We start from the raw sequence: 22,323 nt of genomic DNA on the forward strand, positions 1-22,323 counted from the left end.
TCCTGCCTCGCTGCTTCGCAGCACCACCGCCACTGCCAAGGCACTGCCGGAAATCCCGCGAGAACAGGGGAATCCCGACTGGCCACACCTCCCAGCCAGCCAATCGGCTGGCTGGGGGGGCGTGGCTTGCCCTATTTAGGGCCGGAGCCACTTTATTTGAATATTCATGAGCTTATTTATTATTCATGAGCTTTCCCGGGCCCCCCCAATATTTTTTATAAGTCCGCGTCCCTGTGAGTACCACTGATATAAAGTTAAAGGGACCCCTGACCATTGTTGTTGTTTAGTCGTTCAGTCATGTCCGACTCTTCGTGACCCCATGGACCAGAGCATGCCAGGCACTTCTGTCTTCCACTGCCTCCCACAGTTTGGTCAAACTCATGCTGGTAGCTTCGAGAACACTGTCCAACCATCTCATCCTCTGCCGTCCCCTTCTTCTTGTGCCCTCCATTTTTCCCAACATCAGGTTTTTTCCAGAGAGTCTTTTCTTGCAGTCCATGGGACTCTCAAGAGTCTCCTCCAGCACCATAATACACCCCTGACCATTAGAATGAAGTAAATCTGTACATCTCCATTCACCTGGACTTCTACAGGAATGTCTTTGGCTTCCCCTGTGTTAGTTCTCCTACACCTGGTTGTATCAAAGTACGAAAACAGGAAGACCCCGTAACAATATAACAGAGGCTGCACTGAGAGAAGACAATAACCCAAGATCACTCACTGGCCTGGGAGTGCTACTGGTTAACAAATAGAGGTTGCTCAGAAGTAGTTTTGGAATCTAGCAGTCAAGATATACAATATGTTTTTATGCTATCTGGTCTCCCCAGCTGCTTGAAATGAACCAACAAGTGAAGTGCAGCCTTGGATGAGATAAGGCATTTAGAGTGTTTGACTGGGTTATGGCCTATATTTCCTCAGGTGACAGGAGATAAGGATGAAGCAAGAGTTGAAACAGTAATATCAGCCAATGACGATTGTTCAGCTTTAAACATTCTGTCCATTTATTTCTTCCCCTTGAAGACATCAAGCTGTCTTACACTGAGTCTGAACACTGGGCTGCCTGCCCCAATAGTTTCTTAACTAAAAGGCAATGGTTCTCTTTGATCTGCACATAGGAGAGGAGGCACTCTTTCAGATATCTGGGGCTCAAGCCATTTAGGTCACACGCATTATCCACTTTTCCTAAATTCTGGTTTAACTAGGATAATTTCCAAAATCAATCCCAGAATCAGAACAAATGCAGTTTGTTACAGCTTCTGGTTAACTCAGTTCACTTTTGTTTCTTCCACATTACAAATGCACATATCTGTGCACTGATAAATACATAAGAAAAACTACCTTGATGAGGTTGTCCTATCACTAGCTCCAGTTTCTTTGTAGGGTTTTGCTAAATCGATGGGCATGCTTCAAGGGAAGGCTAGAGAGACCAGGTAATCCAGATGTTATTGTTTTCTCATAAAATTCACCACTGTCTCAAATAGATCCTAAATTATGGAATGTGACTTTCTAGCCATGATATTGAACTGGACAAATCCCTTCTGTAGAGATCAGTAACAGAATCATCACAGCTGCTTAAAAGAGTGTGGTGAATTAAGAACGGTACTGAATGTGTGATTCTGAGCTGTTATGCCCAAGAGCTGTTTCTCTCAGGTACTGCTCTGAGGTTTAGTTTCAGGTTTCTAAATACTTTTAGATTCCTGGAATTACCATTAAAGAGGGATGCTGGATTGCCTGCTTCTGGTACAAGAAGCAAGAACATTTCAATAGGTGGTTTCAATGTACTCTAAAATACTTCTGCCTGCAGATGATGCAGAAACAAAATTTGGCCCACTGAGTACTGACATGCGATTCAGCCTTCCTTCAACCTAGTGCCTTTCACATGTTGTTGAACCCAAACCTTTGTCTGGCCTAGGCAGCACTGCCAATTGTCTGGGATGATTGGAGTCATGTTTAATAACATCCAGAAGGAAACAGATTGGGAAGGATGATATGTGCGTGTTCGTGTGTATTAGGGGTCTGGATCACCCACAATATTTGCCTTGCTTCTGTACAGCCTGAGCTGTTTCAGATCTGCTCTGTGTCATTCTAGTTTGATAAACTATTTGGGTCCAAATAGGATCTGCTTGCTTGCTTGCTTATTTAGTTATATAAAATAAATAAAGAAAGAAATAACCCAAGGCCTTTCGTGTCCTTCCTCCCTGAGAGGTCTTGAGGAGGGCCTTTTCTGTGGTGGTTCCTCCTCTGTGGAATGCTCTCCCCAGGGAAGCTTGCATGGCGAGTTCCCGCCTCCCCCCTTAAAAATAAAGACACAAGAATTCAAGTTAATGGGTCAAATTAGGCCACAACTTTATTGATTACAGGAATTGAGCGGTTTTGGCTTAGGCATTGGTCCTAACAATTAGCCGGCATCAGCCCGCAGGCTGGAAGACCGGTGAGGGTTAACCACCAGTAGGGGGAGTCCTGCTGAGGCACGTCAACTAGGAGCTCCCCCCGGAGTTACCGCTCGGGGGCGTGCCGTGGGCCCACACCTCCATAGGCTTAGGACAAGGCCACGCCCCCCGGAATCCTTTACCGGATTACCCTTTGATTTGGGGGGAGGTGATGGCCCTTCCTCCCCCCTTCATCTGCATAACAAAAGATCGTACCCCTACCAATGCCTAACCGCCAATACTGTGGAGTTGTGACGGGTTGCTACGAGGTAGGCGAAAACCAAGTGGCTGGTGCCAATCTGCCAAATGGAAAAATTCCTACCAGGCCCCTTGACGGCGACCAACCGAAGTTCATAGCATCGTCATAGAACCTAACCTAACGGGCAGGCGGGAAGGGAAACCCTGGCTAGCTGCAGTGGGTGAAAGAGGACGACCCTCGGCCGCACCAGACCTAAATACGCGAGGCCACGCCCCCCGGGCCAGCCGATTGGCTGACCCAGGGATGATGTGTCCGAGGATTCCCTAGCCTCGCGGGGGCTGGAGCCAGCCCCCGCGAGGGTGGGGGAGGGGCGTGAAGCCCGCAAGCCCACCTCCTCTCTAGCTCGGAAGTGGCTTTGTCTAACATCTGAATTACGTATCTTTAGGTGCCAGACCTTTGGCTGATAAACATTCTTTGGCCTTTTCAATGTGCTTGCAGGAGGCTCTGGTGATTTTTTTGGAAAAAGAATCGAAGAAGCAGAAATGAAAGGAACTTTCTTTCTAAATTAGGACATGAAATCATGGCAAACGGATAAAGGGACTGGAAGATATGGAACAGTGTATGAATTAATGACTATAAAAGTAAATAACTATAGACAGTGGAATTTTTTAGAGATAAAGTCATTATACTGAACTGGAGGAAGGCTACTCTTGACATTTAGTGATAGTAACAATTGAAGAGCCCCTTTTGGACTTCTTGTGTGGAAAGGAAAATGAATGAACTTGAGATGCTTGGGGTTGAAGATTGGGAAAATGCCACCTAGCAGATTGAGGAACAGCTGGATATTACCTTGGAATATAGCTGGATACCATTCTGGAGTGAACACTTTGAATAACTTTTACATACATACTGACAGACAGAGAATTAAAAGTCCTCTTTCTTTTCTTTCTTTCTTTCTTTCTTTCTTTCTTTCTTTCTTTCTTTCTTTCTTTCTTTCTTTCTATCTTTCTTTCTATCTTTCTTTCCTGTGTTTTCTCTTTCTTCTCTTTCTTCTTCTATGCACTTTTATTATATATGTTGAGTTCTCCTTTTGTATTTTGTGAACCACCCTGTGATCTTTGGATGAAGGGTAGTATAATAATAATAATAATAATAATAATAATAATAATAATAATAATAATAATACATGTGCACAACAATTTCATTTTAAAAGATGAAAGTGGGTTACAGCAATTATATCTATACAATTAAAACCATGCAAAAATATAAAATCACAGATCATCAACTAACTACAGTGGTACCTCGAGTTACAAGCGCCTCAGGTTACAAATGCTTCAGGTTACAAACTCCGCTAACCTGGAAGAGTTACCTCGAGTTGAGAACTTTGCCCCAGGATGAGAACGGAAATTGTGTGCCGGCGGCGCAGCAGCAGCAAGAGGCCTCAATAGCGAAAGCATGCCTCTAGTTAAGAAGAGTTTCAGCTTAAGAACGGACCTCCAGAACGAATTAAGTTCGTAACTAGAGGTACCACTGTATTACAGAAGATGCTTTCTAAATTATCTGCATCATCTAGGTGGCAAAATCCAGATCTCTCTTTCCTGCTCATTGTTTACAATGGGGAATATAAAAATTGGCTAAAATTCCCTCTATTACTTAAGTAAATGAAGTTTTCAGGCAGATTAGCCTGGGTTAAAAGATTAGAGTGGGTTAAAGCTGTCATATTTGAGGCATGTCCTTCCAGAGGTTTTCATACAGAGAAAGTAGTTTGTGGAGTGCTCTTCCAAGGGAAACACACCTGGCACGATCATTATCAGTTTTTCAGCACCAGGCTAAGACATTTCTAATTAGGCAGGTGCTTCGTAGGTAAGCTAACTTCTATTTTGTTGCTCATCTGTTAGTGAGGTGGGGTAGGACTTGCTTTTCGTATTGTGTTGTGGGATGAGCATTATAGGAATTTTGTATTGCACAATGTTTTTAATTTTGTCTGTGTTTTATCTTGTTGCCATATGTCCTCTTCTTCCAGTATATGTCCTCTTTTTCTTGGGTAGTGCCCTCATAGCGATCCGTAGTTAAAAGTAGAAGTCGGCAAATCTGTCCTCTTTTTTGCTCTTCAAAATATGGCTTTGAGACCTCATTGCATAAAACAACATTTTTTTAAAGAGAGTTATATAGCTGGAGGTGCAGGAAGTCTCTCTAGTATATGTCTGACAGCTGTTCATTTTTTAAAACTTTTAAATAAACAACTACCTTGCAACAATAGAAGAATTTATGAAGTGCCCTGTAAATGAGGCAGAAAGTGAAAGGTGCTTTTGCAAGTGGATAAATCTTTTCAAGAAATTGGAGGACAGGTTCTGGCACAGCACAAGTCCAAACTACACATGAATAATTTGTAGTTTGTACAAATTAGCTTGATAATTACATAGGAAGTTAATGATTGCCACACCATGGTCAACTGAAGCATTGGAAAACAAAGGGGAGGTTTTAATGTCATTTTTCTCATGGATTTAGTTCCATCAACAAACACAAAGAATACGGATGAGAAACCAAAAGATTCTCTTTGTTCAAGGTCATTTGTTAACTAGAAGATGTTTCAGAAGAAGCTTTGATCTCTATTTGTGAGAAACTGAGATAGATACACTTCATTTTTCACTAATCAAAATCAGGAGACATCAACGGGTGAGCAGAAAGCCAATGCTAGTTCTCACTGAGGTGGTAAACTGTTTATTGACTGTCCTGCTTTACTTCAGACTGCAGGAGAGATCATAATACTTTATGCTCCTCCACTCACAAAATGTTCCTCTAGAAGGCAAGGTAACATATTAATGGAGGCAGCTACTTCTACTCATGATGTTGTGTGGGGACTCTGGACATTTACCTCAAAGTCCAGCCAAAGGAGCCACACTGGTCTGAAGTAATGGAGCCCAGACACAGCTTTACACCCATGGTGAGAAACTGCAAGATTGACCATTGCCAAATTTTGGAAAAGCCCGCTTTTAATATGTTTGAACCCTGGCACCAACCACTTGGGTTTTTAGCATTAACAGAATGATTGACAGTGCAAATAAATGAACCTATGAACACCAGTCACACTGACAATTTTGAGGCAGACTGTGATAACTTTCTTCTTTGGCCGAGTAAGATTGTCTTCCATAAACACAGTTTAAACAATGAGTCCGTAAGTGACTGTGGAGGCCAGTTCTGGACCCACACATCCTTCCACAATGGGGACATTGGTTTCCAGGCAGGAGTTGATCACGGTGTGGATTTGCTAAGCGTGCCTTCCTCCTAGTACGTTTCTCCCTTGCGTCCTGAGTTTGAGTGTCTTCAAAGCCCATGACACCAGCTGGCTGTTGTCCAACTGGAGCGCTCGCAGGCCAGTGTTTCCCAGTTGTCAGTGTTTATACTACATGTTTTTTTAGTCAAAATAAAAAAAATTCCTTCCAGTAGCACCTTAAAGACCAACTAAGTTAGTTCTTGGTATGAGCTTTCGTGTGCATGCACACTTCTTCAGATACACAGTGTATCTGAAGAAGTGTTCATGCACACGAAAGCTCATACCAAGAACTAACTTAGTTGGTCTTTAAGGTGCTACTGGAAGGAATTTTTTTATTTTGACTATGGCAGACCAACACGGCTACCTATCTGTAACTAGAACCATGTTTTTTTAGATTTGCTTTGAGAGAGTCTTTAAACCTCTTTTGTTGACCACCAGCATTACGCTTTCCATTTTAAAGTTTGGAATAGAGTAGTTGCTTTGGAAGACGATCATCAGGCATCCGCACAACATGAAAAGTCAGCAGCTCAGGATAAACCTTTTTATTTCCATTAACTATATTGTGAAAACTTTTCTTTTGAATGGAACATAGTATGGGATGAAGACTTTTCTTTTTTGACAAGCCTTTTAAGTGGTTATTTTTATCTCAATATATCTGTATTGGATTTGAAATTATTTTATATTAGTATTTTATTGTGGGGCTGGTGTGTGTGTGTTGTTATTGTTAGTCTCTTTGGGATGTTTCATGGTATAAAATAAAAATAATGAAACCTTCAGCAAATTAACTGCTCCATGTTCCCTCAATCGCATATATCAGGCAGGTGACATTTTGCTTAAGCAGCTACATTATCTCTGATTCCATTCCTCCTTCTCCTTTAAGGCTTATAAGGCATTCAGTGCTGAAATATTTTGTTTTATTAATGTGCGCTATACTTCATGTGTGGGTTGTTCATATTTCAGGGTACTTGGTATAGGACTGAATAATACTCCTGAAATCTTCAAGTTCAGACAGCAGCCCTTCCATCAGAAAAGAACAGATGGACACCATGTGGGATGTGAGTTTTGTGTCAAAAATTATCATCCTGGGCGTACTTTTACAAATAACCCTTAAGACACAGTCATATTTGTGCAACATATGAATTTCTTTTTTCTTCTTCTAAACAGTCTCATTATGCTGAATATCCTTTAATTTTCACCCATTATTTTATTTTAACAACTTTTTATTTTAAGTATAAAAGGTTTATAGAAGGGAGGTAGCAGAATTGGCACATAAGTTTCTTATCACTCTTGGGCTATGTAAATCCATTGTCTCTTTCCACATCCATGACCTTTTATTGTATTTATAAAAATATTTGTATATCACATTTTCATATATATGCAGGAAAGCTCTCTCACAAACACCCCCAAAAATGGAACATATAAGCAGCTGACTACTTTCCCCATGTCTCTTTTTCCTCATTGATGTCAAAACAATGTTAAAGTGTATTACTATTGGCATGGATTATGAAACTGATAAATGAGATGCCAACCTGTTAAAAGTGCATCATTGTTTTTAATTGATTCTCTACTAACACTTAAAAAAACATTGAATGTTGGCAACTTCCTCAGTGGCTTAAAAAACAACAAAAACAAATCATCAAGCTGGATAGATCATATTTCACTTTGCAAGAAACCTTGCTTTGCCAAGGAAAATTTCACCAAGTCTCTGGTTTGATTGCTACACTCATTTCAAGGAATGAGCTGATGGCAAGACCATTGTTCACTAGAAGACTGTTTCAGAGGGTGGGTGGGGTTTATTGGCATGGTCTGCAGCCTGCAATGTGAGGAGAGGAACAAATTGGATTATGTAAACTGCAACTCCTAACCCCACTAACCTGGGATTAAGCCTCACTGAATTCAATAGGATTTAGGACTGTGCATTAATTCCTTCCCGTCTAATGAAATATGAAGTGCAGAATATCACCTATAGCATTCTAGTCCCAGTATTCACCTTTTAAAAAAGATGAATTATTGGTATGTGGAGGTGGTGCAGTCACAGACTTTGCTTCAAACACCCCAGTGCATTGATGCTCAAATAACATTTTTAAAAAGTTTTGTTTCAAAAGCAATCTATGTGTCTCGAGGGAGAATGTCCCAGTCTCCTCTCAACGAGACAGGATAATGATCAGGTGTAACAAAAGGTTCAGTCTGTAACTTTGGGAGCTTCCACGTTGCCCCTTCTTCTCCCTTCAACTCCATTTTGTGGGCTGTTTTCAACTCACTGTTGGTCTGACATTTTGCTTCTGATATAGCAAAACATTTCACGCCAGAGCAGAACAGGGGTGGCAGCAGGGACAGCTAAAGGTCAAAGCTAATGTGCATCTAGCTAAATCTGTGTCATTCTTGACACACGTATGATCAGGAGGACCCTTTTGCACAGTGGAGTGGCATGCTAAGATATTTATTAGTTTTGATTCTCTTTATTGTCAGGAGGGGGTGTATATGCCTGCCATTTTGCACCTGTCATGCTTGTTATTTTCTAAACCTTTTATTATCTCTAGAAGGAAGATGGTGAATTCTTAAGGCAGGCCTGGATATCTGCTCCAATATTCTTCTTCTCTTCTAACCCAACTGTTTCATACACTTCCCAATAAAAGTATTGGCAGAGTGGAGCATTTCTGACAATTCCACACTTTGATGAGCATGCTTGAATTTACTGAATGCAGGTTCTTTGCAATGCTTCCTTGCAATGTATGAACTCAGATATGAACCATCTCACTGCTGATCTCATGCCAGCTTTGCAGCACCCATACATCATATAATCCTAGAGTTGGAAAGGACCCAAAGGGTCATCTGGTTCAACCCCCTGCAATGCAAGAATCTCAGCTAAAGCATCCATGACAGATGGCCATCCAACCTCTGCTTTAAAATCCCCAGTAAAAAAGAGTTCATAACCGCCCAAGGGAGTCCGTTCCACTGTTGAAGAGCTCTTACTGTCACAAAGTTCTCCCTGACATTTAGTCAGAATTTTCTGTCTCATGTACCCCATACACAATCATCATCCTATGTCTAATCTTGGTGGCAGAACTGACTAATATTTTAATATATAGTAAAATAATAATAATATAACATATGTTTTGCATTTAAAAGGTCCCAAGTTCAACCCCTAGTGCTTCCAGGTTATGGGTGGATCTGTCAGTTTCAGTTTCTTTCAGTTTCTCCTTTTCCCAACCTTAAGTTCATTTCTCCACATTTCCCCATCAGTTTGCATAAAAAAGTCTTCATGAAAATTCATCGGCATTTTATTGCAAATTTCTCCAAATATAAACATTTTTCTCTGCAGTGTATATATTTTTGCAAATCGTATTTTCTTAAATATTTGCATTTCCCCTCATACACATTTCCCCTCGTGTGCTGCTCTGGTTTCACCAGAAGTGGCTTAGTCCTGCTGGCCACATGACCTGGAAAAACTGTCTGTGGACAAACGCCGGCTCTCTTGGCCTGTAAAGTGAGGTGAGCACCGCAACCCCAGAGTCGTCTGCGACTGGATTTAACTGTCAGTGGTCCTTTACCATTTTTATTGCTTTGGAAAGTGTGAATTATGTAAGTTTGACTTCAAATGCAAACTGAATCTAATTTCTCTCCCATCCTTGCTCCAAGTAGAACTGGGGAAAGACATTTGCCTGAAACCCTGGAGAGCCACAGCAAGACAGCGTCCAAAACACTGAACTACATGAACTAACAGTCCAACTCAGTATAAGGTACTTTCCTATGTGCTAATATCTGAAGTCACTCTTCCTACCTGGAGAGAATTGACATAGACAGCTAAGCCTGGGATATGTGAAGAAAAACATTTCTATGTTTCTTTGGCCCTTCTATCTTTAGCTTCAGTGCTCTTTGGCATGAACAGCTTTCTGAAGCTTTGCTTAAAGTGGGTGGAGAAAAGAGAAGTGATCCCTACCTGACAACTAAGGTCTCCCACCTTCTCCTTAATGCACAGAGTCCTCTGGGACAGCTTAAAGAGGAATGAAGGAATATTACAAAATTGACCTGATTAAAAAAAAAAAGGCATATCAAGACAACTTCACAGTACATTTACATGCCAAAGACAAAGGAAAGCTTCATGCAATGGCACCCAGGGTTCACCTTTCATTTTATTCACCAGTGGTTTGCATGGAAGTACCAAACACTTTAGTCTTTAACACTATCCTGTGTTGGAATCTGGGTTTGACCGAGCTGATAAAGCTCATCATTTGGAATCGCCCTCCAACGTGATTAACAACGTGAGCCTTTGATGAGGCCTCAGGCACATTCCCATTCAGCAGAGAATCAAAGCAGCACGCGGAAGTGATGAGATTTATGGCTACATCGCTATGCTTTATTTCTTACTACGCAGACAGAAAACACATCCTCTCTCTGTGAAAGCAGAGAGCAACTGAACACAAACAAAGGAACAGGAAACCAGTAACGTCACATCCGTCTCCCGTGAGATTTCCAACAGCCTGGAATGTCTCTGGAATGTAAACAGAGTCCTGTGACTCCAAAGCACTGCACAGTGGCAAACAGAAACTAACATTCTGCAGGAAGGGTAAAAACAGATTCCATCCAGGTTTCACAATAGAGAATGAAGTGGCTTGGGATAATATGTACGCAAAATATGCAACCACAAATTGGATGGTGATCAGAAAAAGGAGAAATATTTTACTGACAGGCCATGAAGATGGTCTTTAGGAATATTCATTAATTGTCTGCACGTGTCCTGTAAACATATAGTACTGGTGGGGAACAGGATCCTGCATGCCGTCTGCATTACCAGCTTCCATGCAGGTGAAGGTGTGCACAGAACTGTACTCGTGTACAGAGAATGCACATAAGTAGTCTCGGTGGGACTAGGAATGCTATGTGAAGGTAGGAGTGGCACCAGTAGTTGTCAGAGGGGTGGGGCGGTGGTGTTTATTTGACCCCCTGGAAGGTATGTTATCGCTGCTTACTGGGAGAAAGAGTATGAGGGTCATGGTGTGTCCTATTGGCAGCAGTGACCCACCTGCCTGCAAATCAGGTAAGGACTGCTGCTCCAATCCACCACCCATTTCCAAGCCAGAAAATGCAAAAGCTGACAACATCAGTAATGTCTGTAACTGTTCAAAGGCTCCATCACTACCTAAAAAGGTAAAGGACCCCTGACAGTTAAGTCCAGTCGCAGACGACTCTGGGGTTGGGCACTCATCTCACTTTACTGGCTGAGGGAGTTGGTGTTTGTCCACAGACAGTTTTTCTGGGTCATGTGGCCAGCATGATTAAGCCACTTCTGGTGAAACCAGAGCAGTGCACAGAAATGCTTTCTAACTGCTAGGTTGACGGGAGGTGGGACCGAGCAACGGAAGCTCACCCTGTCGCAGGGATTCAAACCGCTGACCTTCTGATCAGCAAGCCCAAGAGGCTCAGTGGTTTCTATTCACATGAAGGCTGGAGGCAGGCTCTTGTGCACCCACTCACTACCTGCTCCCATGCTGAGTGACACAGGAATGCCCAGTGCCTAAATAAGGCGACGGTGCATATAAAAAGCAACTTCAGACGAAAGTAAATCTGGTCCTTTGTGTTGGAAGAAACCAGTTTCATATGAGATGCAGTTGCACAGATGCTATTTGTGCAACAACACAAGGAAAGAGGGAAATCCTCCTCCACATAAAAAGAGAGGGGAACTCTATACCAGACTATAAATATTTCATATTAGGAAGTACAGCTTCAAAAAACTTGAATTATATTACTGTTTACGAAGATCATCCCTCTTACAATGATGGGAGGAATAACACAGTCCCTGGAAGCTTTTTTTTGAAGATGTGAGCTGGTAACACAGAGTCGCAGAGACGAGTTAAATCTGTAATATATATTCAGAGACAGATCTGTGATTGAAAATTCATATTCTTTGATGCTTTACTACCAGCCAAGGCCAACAACAACAACAACAACAACAACAACAACAACAACAACAACAACAACATAGAACAATTGGGACAGAAAATAAAGGGGACAAATGGTAAATAGTAGAGCATTGAAGGTTAAGTCTTGGGGGCAGTGAGAAATTAGTTTATATCCCATTAGAGAGTCACCTTCAGGAAAAAGAAATGTAAATTGGCATTTTAAAGAAACTTAGTCCGACCTTTGGGGGAGAAGGGGGAAATCACTGTATGCTTAATTTTAACATCTGCTCAGGCAAATACAAGGTTTGTGCCTGGCATTTAGTTACATTTGAATTCTCCAGGTGCAAAAGGCCACATTTGAATGCAAATGTATATATAAAAAAACTGCCAACCAGATTGTCTGTATGACCCTGGTAGGAAGAGGAGGGGGGTGATGATGATGATTTCAGACATTATTGTTGGCCACTCGTTTATTGTTGCAGTTATATGCATCATAACAACTGGTGGCAATCCAAAGAGAGGTTAAGATAATGGGAGGACTTGGTGCCTAAATGGTCCTTCAAGACTTTTTAATGCATTGCCCCAGCGGGGAGGCATGTTACTTGGAATTCACATCAAAGAGCAATATGTCTTGGGTAGGAATGGGGGAGAAGTTCGATACAGTTGCATTTAAATATGAATCTACCCAATGCACACTTTCTGAAACAATATGTCAACCAAAACACAACCATCCCTTGACATTCACACTTTGAATTTTTCAATGCAGTTCTCCAGCAAAGTAATGTGTAAAAAATGTGCATTAAAAATAATATATTTGTGAAAGTAGTATAAAATGCATGAAGGGGAGTATATTAGGCAAAATTCCATACAAAAAATGTATACAGTGGTACCGCGGGTTACAGACACTTCAGGTTATGGACACCAGGTTACAGACTCCACTAACCCAGAAATAGTACCTCAGGTTAAGAATTTTGCTTCAGGATGAGAACAGAAATCATGCAGCAGTGGCACGGTGGCAGCGGGAGACCCCATTAGCTAAAGTGGTACCTCAGGTTAAGAACAGTTTCAGGTTAAGAACGGACCTCCAGAATGAATTAAGTTCTTAACCCGAGGTACCACTGTATAAGGGGAAAATTTCACTAAAGTGCTGATGAATTTTAATGGAGGCTTAAAACACACACACACACACACACAAAAAAAAAAAACTGGTGTGGAGATGTAGGGAACTGATCTTGGAAAAATGAGAAATGGAAGCAAATTGGAATTCACAGATTCGCCCATTCCTAGTCATGGGTCACCAGACTCACCACAGTTAAATTTTCACTGATTTCTTCACACTTTTAAGGCTGTGTTTCTAACATACTTGACTTTGAAGGAGGTCCTGTTGAAAACACTCAGATTCATTTCAGTGTAAACATGCTTAGGACTGCATGGATTCTCAATCTGTGATAATAATAAAAAAAATTGCTCCTGAGGAATACTCAGGAATAACAGCACTTGAACATACCTTTGGTTAAGGGCCACAAATTACGGGAATCTGCAATGCAAGCAAACATCATTTGTGCGGGTAATTTATAAGCCAGGGCAGCAACTGTGGTGTCCTCAAAATGTTCTTGTAGCCTAGCTTCCATCAGCCAGCATGGCCAGGGATCAGGGAACATGGGAGTTATGCTGCAGCAACACCCTGAGCACACTCCCTGGAGCAACCCCTTGATTTTCAGCTCATGGCTCTCCTCTGCCTATTTATTTCTCTCACATAAACATTAAGCTGCCTTATACATTGGTACCTCAGGTTAAGTACGTAATTCGTTCCGGAGGTCAGTACTTAACCTGAAACTGTTCTTAACCTGAAGCACCACTTTAGCTAATGGGGGTCTCCTGCTGTTGCTGCGCCGCCGGAGCAGGATTTCTGTTCTCATCCTGAAACAAAGTTCTTAATCTGAAGCACTATTTCTGGGTTAGCAGAGTCTGTAACCTGAAGCGTATGTAACCTGAGGTACCACTGTACTGAGTCAGACCACTGATGCATCTTGGCTTATATTGTCCATGCTGACTGAAAGCATTTTGTCAGGATTTCAAGCAGGAGTCTTCCCCATTCTTACCTGGAGATGCTGAGGAGTGAACTTGGGATCTTCTGCATGCAAACCATGCACTCTATCACTGAGCTGCACACACCTGACGTGCTTTATACAGATACTCCATGGTCTCACGCTGAAGTATTCAATGGCCATGATAGGTTGCGATGAGAACAAAACAGATTGGTGATGTCAGAACTGAACCCAGGGCCATGGGCATGTGAAACATGGGCCCTGGCACTGTCCTGGGTTAGGGATTCTAGGACGAATAACTGTCTTAACAAGAATAATGGGTACAAACTTTAAGAAGAAAAAAGTTTTGAAAATGATCCCTTCCAAGTCTTTGGTAAAAGTAGAAGGAACATAACTGAGGGTGAGAACTGAGCCAGGAATTCCTCCCTGCCAGTTTGCCACTGCATGATACTATTGGCCAGGCTTTTAATAACTCCTTCAAAGTTAACTTTATTTGATGTAAGTGTAACAAACCATAAATGGTTCAACTTTTGCTCACTTCTTAACGTTAAAGGAATCATTTATTCCAGGCGTTGACACTTCCAAGATGTATAATCAGATGCCAATTAATTAACATCAGCATGTCAGGTACTAATTAGAATAATTGACTAATGTATTTTCTCATTGAAAATTGCCCCCCCTTCTTAATTCACTGCACTTAGTTAAATGGGAAATGCAATCAAAGCAATGGATAAGACCTTTCGGGTCATCACTGTCCATCCTTCTGCCAATGAAGGTTACTTGCCTGTGATGCATTTTTGAATGCTTGCTTTGATCATCTACATGCAACTTTTAGCAGTTCCAGTGGGAGAAGCAGTCATCCTAAGTATAATTCTCAACCAGCCTGAGCTCCTAATCACACTAGGAGATTTTCTTTGTGCCTTCGGTGGAAGACATGCCATACATGCAGCCCACGGTGTCAGATTCCTCTGTTGGAGTAACTGGACATAGTCAAGAATGTAAATTTCTCAATGAATGAGCTAATCACAGGTGCAAGGTCAGCCAAGTCAGTTGCTATGGTAATGGCCCACTGCCCTGACTATATTTGAGATTAATGCATGTCAGCTCAGTAGTGTTCGTTAGTGTGTGAGTCATTGGTCTGTTGGTGTTAGTTGTCCAGTGTTGTGTCTTGAATTGCTAGAGATTATCTGGAGCAATTGAGATACTTTGTACTTGTATGTATCTCTACATCCAGAACTGTTTTACTGAACTTCATATTCTGCAACAGCAAACTATTTTGACTTTAAGCTGCTTCTGTGTAGGACTGTTACATTTCCCAGGATTCTTTGGGGAAAGCCATGACCTGTTAAAGGGGTATAATTGTGCTTTAAATATATGGTGTGCATATGACCACCATCTTTTATTATTTCTATCCCCCATGTATGTTTGATGTAGGATTGGTGGGAGCACCCTTTAAACCTCCAGTTTAGGAAAGCTTTCCTTTCCTCTGGCCCCTCTTAAGTTGTGATTTTGCTGCCTTGCATTGTTTTGCTTGCTGATTGATTTATGACATTTTATTGTATTCTGCATTCATTGTTTAAATAGGCTGCTCACCGCTTTGTGGGGTTCTAGCTTTGGGACAAAAAATGCAACAACAACAATAACGATGGAATTGATCCTTAGGGGTTCGGGAAACAGAGGAAATGATGGTGATGATGTCAGACTCAAAAGGCAGTGTGATGAAGGCAGCTCTGTCTTGTGTTTGTTGAAGTTCAAGACCCTCATTCATGCAAAATGCTTTTTTGAATGATAACAATCTAATTCCATATAGGAGCTCTCAGTTTAGAGAAGAAAGTAAAAATAGAAGATCTACTGGGAAATGGATTTGGGAGTCCTGGGAACAATTTTTCTTTACAACTGTCACACTCAACTGCTTATTCAATTTTGGGGCAATAACAAGACCCACTGAAATATCAGAGAACCCGGCTGCTGGACATTTAACTATATGCAAGAATATAAGAATTAACCAATTACGGTATATACAGTGATATGTAGTTCTAATAGAGAGGGTTGACGTCTTGTTTATGTTTGGCAAATCCATATATGTGATACAGCTTTCTCTCCACCATTTTTCTGATTCATTTTTCCAAACAGCATCTCTTCTGTGCAGTATCATCATAAGCTGCTTTTAAAAACTCCCCTGAGTGTTTGAACCATCACAACTGATATATTTGAACTTTCAGTTAAGCTGTTTTGACTGGTCTGTTTGTGCTTTTCACTCCGTAGATCTGCATGTAAAATTGAGGAAAGTTTGCAAAATCAGAGAGAACTATGCATTTAGATGCAGCTAATGCGAGTCGGTTAAAATGAATTGGTAGATTTGCTGTGAATATCTTTCTATTAAAAAAACTGTGCACAAAATATAGGAGTTCTGCCTTCTTGGAGGGGGAGGGAAACAGGACTTTTGTCCCACAATTCCCCATATGCACAAACATTAAAGCAGATGTTTCATATCTAATCATCCAGTGGTATTATCATAGATCATTTTACAGAAGAGTAATTTAGAGCAATAAAACTTCTTTCCCACCCTAAAATGACAAGATTAGATTGCACTCATTAGACTGAATCTATGCAACTTGCTTAAAGGATGAAAAGCCCTATTTAATATAATATAAACTTCTGTTTTGAATGAGCTTTCATTGATAAAATAATTTTGTTTGTTTTCTTTCACAGAAGTGCAGCCCTGTGGCTATGCTGCTGCTATTATTGGTGCAAGACAATTTGCCGTTAAAATATTATGCTCCTGTAAATTGTGATTCACACTCAGATATAGAAAGGTGAATCTCTCCAAGACGACTGATGCTCTTTCAAGCTTGACATTTGCCTTCCTTCAGGGCTGGATAACTTGTGGCCCTTCAGATGTTGTTAGAGTACAGATCCCATCAGCCCTGACCATTGACCATGCTAGCGGAAACTGGTGGGAATTGGAGTTCAGCAACAATAGGCAAATTGGAGGTTATCTACTGCTGCTGGGAACAAAAAGGACTTCAAACTAACAAGCAGATTTGGCTCACCAGGTGGAACAGACCCACCACACTAGCTTGCCAACAGGTTGGTTGCTATAGCTTACTGTACAGCACAGTGTGAGCAGTTGAGGGAGTGGGAAAGCCATACATTTTTTCTGAGGCCATAGTGGCTCATCAAGATGCAGCCTCCAATGAAATAAAAACAGCTTCAGGCCAGGAGTCCTCAGTAGAATAGGCATTCTTGCAAGTAACTAGACTTTCCTCACTTCTGTTTAAATGTGTGGTTGGTAGGCAGGGCTGATCGTTGGAACAACTTAATGTTGCTGTGCAGTCTCAAACTGCAGTTCCTGACCCCAGACTTGCTACATCTGGCATATTCCCTGAATTGAACTTAGATGACCCTGAAACTCCTCTCTTAAGTTGCTTGGATCCTTGCCACATCATCTAAGGATGTACCTAAGGGTGTCTGAACTAATTACAGCTTTTTCCCTGTTTCTGAATTTGCATTGCCAGACTTCCACGATAATTTTTGACTTCCTTGCTTATCAAATATGCACCTGTCATTGTTCTTGAGCCAGTGTGGCTCTGAGCCAGTGCGGTGTAGTGGTTAAGAACGGTGGACTTGTAATCTGGTGAACCGGGTTCGATTCCCTGCTCCTCCACATGCAGCTGCTGGGTGACCTTGGGTCAGTCACACTTCTCTGAAGTCTCTCAGCCCCACTTACCTCACAGAGTGTTTGTTGTGGCGGAGGAAGGGAAAGGAGAATGTTAGCCACTTTGAGACGCCTTTGGGTAGTGATAAAGTGGGATATCAAATCCAAACTCTTCTTCTTCTTCTTGGGTGGGAGCAGGGCATGGAGCAAGGGTCTGCTTCACTCAGGTGCAAACAAGATAACTTATGACCATGTAGACCAGGGATGGGGAACCTGTGGACTCCCATTGGACCCAGACAACATGGCTAATGGTTAGGGATGATGGGAGGTGAAGTCCAATGATGTCTAGATGTTTCCCTTTTCTGCCTTACACTGAAAGTTTCTGCCTTTATATACATGTCATTTTTCTTACATAGTGCTAGGCCAAGCTGAAACATGACGCATCCATTTTCTTAGGTGCTGGTTCGGGAAGTAAGGTATATTGTTGCAATGGATGTTGTTTGCTTTAGCATCCCTGGATAAAGCAGTACTTAGGTAGCTATCACTGCACTGGGTGCCACCGGACTGTCAGTATTTTGTGGGAGAAAAGTGCATATCAGAACTTTAGGTTTGCACAAAGTGAATTAAAGTGTTCTGGTGCCACAAATATACCCCCCAACAAATTAGAATAAATGCTCAATAAAGACCAGATATAGTATAACCTTTGCATAACCTTTGTGCTAGCAAATCAGGATGAAGGGTTGATAAAGAAGTCACCCGGAGGAGCCCTAGATAAGAGAGGGAGTACAAGGAATGCATGGTTCTAAAGAACAATGTAGTGAAAACGCACACACACCATAACAGTAAACAGAACATTGAGATATAAGCTCCACTGGCTGACTTTGAATAGTCACTTATCAAACAATCTGGTGGTATGATCCTGTGTTGTGACATCTGGCTCCTTGCCACGTTCTTAGTGCAGGAGGTGGTTCCATAGCTGTCTCTGCTCATCACTGTTCAGCCAAGTGAGCTGCTGGTTTGTCAGCAGGGAGCAAAAAGAAGTGGTTGTATTTGCAGCTTGCTATCTCCTTTGGGCACAAGTGCTCCAACATTTTAATAAACAATAGCCTGTGAGGCTCTGGAATGTTTCTTTCCTCCTTTTTCATTTGGGGCAGGTTATGGAGGCAGGGAGAGAGGTTAATATTTATCTGTGGATTTAATTTGGCCATTCCAGCAGAAACTAGCAGATATGAGACTGGCTGATATGGATTACATGAAAATTTCCCTATTTAAAACAGATTAGGCTATGCCTACATTACTGTGTCCAGTCCCTTGATAGTCTCCTCTTCTGTATACTAAATAAAAAGGGCAAAGGTGTGTATTGAGGCATTCCACTTTTTTTGCTTTCCTGAGTCCTGTTGGCATTTTACAGAAATTATATGTGTGAGTTTGTGTAAGTGTTTAGGCTTTAATTAGTTTGAAAAGGAGTATATATTCCTTATATTTCTAGACTGTGATAGGAATGGGGGACCAATTCAATTTTGTTTTAATTTTAATGAGAAACTATGCAATTCTCACTTTTAAAACCACCACACAAACTGAAATGCAATTTGCACTTCTGTGAATCTTGCAAAAGGGTGCTTACAATTCAAATATTAGTGAAAATAACTGACAAAAATCAGTTATTGCTTGAAAGAAAATGTATAATGGCCAAAGCCTGTATATAAAAATAGGTTGATTGGGATAAATTTGTATTAAAATGCTGGTGGATTTTCATGTGGATTTTAAAAAATAATAATAACAAAACAAAACCGCTGTAAAATGTGGAACATTGAATTTAAGATTGGAAAAATGAGAAACTGACAATAACTGAAACTGACAGGTTTGTCCATATTTAAACTGCAGTAATGCAAATCTCAGTGTGGGCTGCAATTATTGATGGGGCATAAATTTATAAAAATCAGGTTCTGAAGACAAAGTTGGCCAGCTAGTGATGCTCAGTTCTCTTGAACCATTTTTTGCACATGTATAACTGCTGTCATGGTGACCACATCTAAGCTGTAGCTAAGACTCTAACAGAGAGATGCAGGAACCAGCTAGATTTGGAAAACAAGTGGCACAAAGTGCATAGATGCTGAACTCTTTACTGAGCCTAAACTGGGAGCATCAGCCCTGGGACCACTCTGAAGCACAACCCCCTGAAAGGTGTCCCCCTAGAGAAAGCAGTCCTCTCAGCTAAAGAATCCATGACAGATGGCCATCCAACCTCTGCTTAAAAACCTCCAAAAAAGAAGAATACACCACCTCCTGAAGGAGTCTGTTCCACTGTAGAACAGCTCTTACTGTCAAAATGTTTTTTTCTGATGTTTAGTCAGAATTAAGCGTTATACTCCTCAATACCTACTTATTAGTTCAGACAGAGCTGAGTCCTATGCTCCACACCAGACAACATCTCATTTTTCAGAAGCAGGCGGAACCTGGAAGTTGTAGTCTAGCCCAGAAAGATAAAGGGCCGGGGGATTTCCGGGTTGGCGCTATCGCCGAATGGCGGACTCCCTCCGAGCTCCGGAGGGAGCCTGCTCGGCAGGGGCTGGGTCCTACCGCGCCGGTGACGCGGGGACCCTTAAAAACCACGGGCACGGAGACCGTGGACATGGGGACTCGGCTGGTACCGTTAGCGCCCTCCCGAGTCGTGAAGGAGCCTTTTTAAAGGCTACGGATCGGGTGCCGGGGAGCGGCGTGGTGCTGTGAGTCTATCGCTTCCCCTGCCGAGCGCAGCCGCATGCCATTCGTCAGAGAGCGCTGGCTTCTTCCATCAAAAATTTGGACATTTAACAACAACCCGTGAGTAAATTGGCTAACCGGGTATAAAAGGAGAAAAAAAAGGAATTTTTTTTCGGATTCGGCACGAGCGGGGGGGATCTAAAAAGGAAGTCAGTCCCCTCTCTGATTGTAAACATGCTAAAACAAGGACTGAGAAACCAAGATCGATTCAGAAGTTTATTGCTGACAAAAATCATCAATTCCACGATGGGATACTATAAGAATTGTGCTGGAGGAGAAAAGTCGAAGGTGAGAGGGAAAAGGCAACCCCCCCCCCCCGGGAACCGGGGCGATTCGGAGAACCTGGCGGAGAGAGACAGAGAATTTGACAGCTGTCAAAGTAGCTGTCGAATTTTGAGAATATAAAGAGGACTTTGTTACAAGTATATTGCTGGTTAATTCGGTTACAATTGGACATAAATATGGATACAAAATGTCGGGGGAAAAGAAACAACAACTTGACTTTTGGATTAGAGGACACAAAGTTATTGCAACCCCCCTAGTGGGGCTTTGGGACATTACAAGTGGCGTATGTGGAAAAATACTTCGGGATGTGCACTGGCCTTATCTCCTGGGAAAAGCAGCAAAACTGAAATACTATTTTGTCTACAGAGGTGACAACACAATAGAATTTTTCTATTGAAGTAAGAAAGGGACTGGACGCAAGTTTTTGTTCCTGAATAACAAACCTCTGTAGAGATACTAGTTTTTGGAATAAGAATGGTATTGCAGCTGGACAAGACAGAAACCCGAGAAAGTAAGAAACAAAAGAGCAAAGAACCAACTGCGCCATGGAAAGAGCAATGGGAGGAGCAACAAAGACCAAGGGAAATTAAAGGCCTCTATTAGACTGTATTTTTGAAGTTAAACATTATCAAAACAATCAAATTCAAAGAAAACCGGCAAGATGGATCGAGAAAAATTTGGCTGTGGACTTGAGACCTCCAGGCCGACAACATATAGACTGATGGACATGGGGAATCTAAACCGGGGAAGGGAGGGGGAATTTTAAAATCCAAAGGCTATGTAACCAACTTTTTGAATTTTCTTTTATCTTTCATCTTTTATCTGTTTACAGGGGGGAATTCGTGGAAGGAAACGGGGTAGATTTTGGGGGAAAAATCTCTCTTCTATTTTGTTAAAGAGGAGGAGTGATGTTAAGATTGTAATTTAAATTGGCTAATAGGTATAACATATTAGGCTTAAATTGGGAATAAGAACTTGTGGAACTAACTTAGGGAAAGGGGAATACAGTTGGGAGGGGAAGGAGGGAGTCCCAGAAAGAAGGTTATGAAAATAAGGGCTTAAAATTGGCTTTTCTTTTTCTTTCTTTTCTGCATCTTTTCTATTCTTTCTATTCTGTTATTATTAAAAATTTTAATAAATATGATTATAAAAAAAACAACAGAAAGATAAAGGGCCCAGGTATACCCCCCAGACCTTAACCCTGCGCAGTTCAGTAGATGAGCATAGAGTGAGGCCACAGCACACATGACACATGCCAGCCTGCTTCATCCCTAACACCCAAGCATTTGGTGCAAATATATGTGCAGTATGTAAAGAGAGTCTTGGCTCATACAGCTGGACATGAAAAGGCAACTGTATTCCATGAATGTCAGGTCAGCAGTGATGCCTTCCTCCGGCCACTTCTTAAGCCATCTCTCAGCACATGACTGGCCATGTAATTTGAGACCCAAACTGAAGTCATGGGCTCCACAACCTGGAGTTTATACTAAATTAGCTACTCCTCCCTAACCCAAAAGGAGACCTCATTGATAGAAAAGTGAGCCACACATGTAAGTCCATATGCATAAAGCTCTGTCATGGTGTCACAAAGATTGTGTTTGACCAATTCCTGTAACTGCAGTTTGGCAAGTTTCCTGGCTGCCGCATCTTCCTACAAATGAGCCTGGAGGCCTTGGAGTTTCTTAGCTGGCAACCTTGAGGCCTGTGCTATGCTGCCAAGGTCAATGCTTAGAAAAGTGAGTCAAGTGGTGGTACCCTCAGATTTCT

The sequence above is a fragment of the Podarcis vaucheri genome (genome assembly GCF_965113315.1).
Source record: "Podarcis vaucheri genome assembly, chromosome: 15".
In the NCBI taxonomy this organism is placed as follows: domain Eukaryota; kingdom Metazoa; phylum Chordata; class Lepidosauria; order Squamata; family Lacertidae; genus Podarcis; species Podarcis vaucheri.